Source organism: Sinocyclocheilus grahami, unplaced genomic scaffold, assembly GCF_001515645.1.
Source record: "Sinocyclocheilus grahami isolate Dianchi unplaced genomic scaffold, SAMN03320097.WGS_v1.1 scaffold1064.1, whole genome shotgun sequence".
Classification (NCBI taxonomy): Eukaryota; Metazoa; Chordata; class Actinopteri; order Cypriniformes; family Cyprinidae; genus Sinocyclocheilus; species Sinocyclocheilus grahami.
Genome location: NW_015506243.1, coordinates 99,110 through 100,298, shown reverse-complemented (window position 1 = coordinate 100,298; position 1,189 = coordinate 99,110). Strand labels below are relative to the sequence as shown.

At 32.0% G+C, this 1,189-nt stretch overlaps 1 protein-coding gene across 2 annotated transcripts in view; it reads left to right on the top strand.

Moving 5' to 3' along the window:
• The window catches only part of dok7a (docking protein 7a), a 22,173-nt gene extending 21,363 nt beyond the window's left edge, over window positions 1–810 (top strand). For both annotated transcript variants that reach the window (XM_016251647.1, XM_016251646.1), the window contains exon 13: window positions 1–810. This exon is cut by the window's left edge and continues 303 nt beyond it. The gene's annotated coding sequence lies outside the window, so the exon portion shown is untranslated.
• Window positions 811–1,189: the final 379 nt, after the last annotated feature.

Below are 1,189 nucleotides of genomic sequence, written 5' to 3'. Positions count from 1 at the left end.
GGTCTACAGTGAGCCGCTGCTACGTCAACAGATATCTGCGTTCTCATGTTAGATAAATGTGTGCAATGCACAGAACCAGAAATGCATTTTTTTATTTATATCCGTTGTATTGCTTTCTGGTTGCATTTGTATGAAATAGGCTGCGTAGTCTTTTTATTAACCTACATTCAAGTGTCATTTTTACATTAAACTGCTGATTTTGTATTTTGTACATTACAGGCCTGTATGTTCTCATATTCTCTTTCAGCACTGAAGGACGTGAACACGATGTGTTGCTTTGTTTGTTTGTTTTCTATTGCAGTCACTTTTGCTGAATATTGCGATTGCAATACTGTGATATGATAACCATGCTGCTATATATATTATATGTAGATATAATAATCAACATAATAATGCTAATAATAATCTTGTTATTACTAGTGTGCTATAAAATATTGTTGAGTACTGTGTTATTATTATTATTTATTTCAGCATTTTCTATTTTACATCACAGTGAGTATAATAGTACAGCAGTGATCTATGTCTTACATTAAACCCTCAGACTTTGTCTTGGTGGAAAACTTCTTTTGTGTGTAGTTGGCCGTAATTGTCATCTTCATACACTCTGGTGAAGTGCTGTATTCCTGTCTCCACTAAAAAAATGTAAAAAAAAAAAAAAAAGTGTTTGTTTTCGTTTTCTGACAAACTTTTGGAAATGTAATTTTTGACAGAATTATGGACTGCGAGTTCTCGGAGAACAAAGTAAAAACCATGAAGTCTTTATGATTTGTAATCGTGATATTTGTGTTATTGTTGAATATATGCCCTTCCGCTCTGAAATATGAAACTTTATGATAAAATAACTTGCAGTTGTGGTTTTTCAATGTGATATGCTGCCATTAGTCTCTTTCACTCAGTAGGCTAATACCAGCAAATTGTGCATAAAATTACCGGAGCAACTTAAACAAAATACAAAAATACAGAGGCAACAATATTTCATTCACACATCAGTTTCACAATACCGATGAATTATGTAACACCATTAACCAGAAATGACCTCTAAATGTGCCTCCCATTCTTAAAAGAAGTATAAAAATATTCATATGAAGCATTTTTTTTTGGTATATTTTAAAATCCGTATGGCACACAAAAGTATGATGTTGGTAAGAAAACAGCTGTTAAATTGAAATAGAAATTACAAGACATTTCA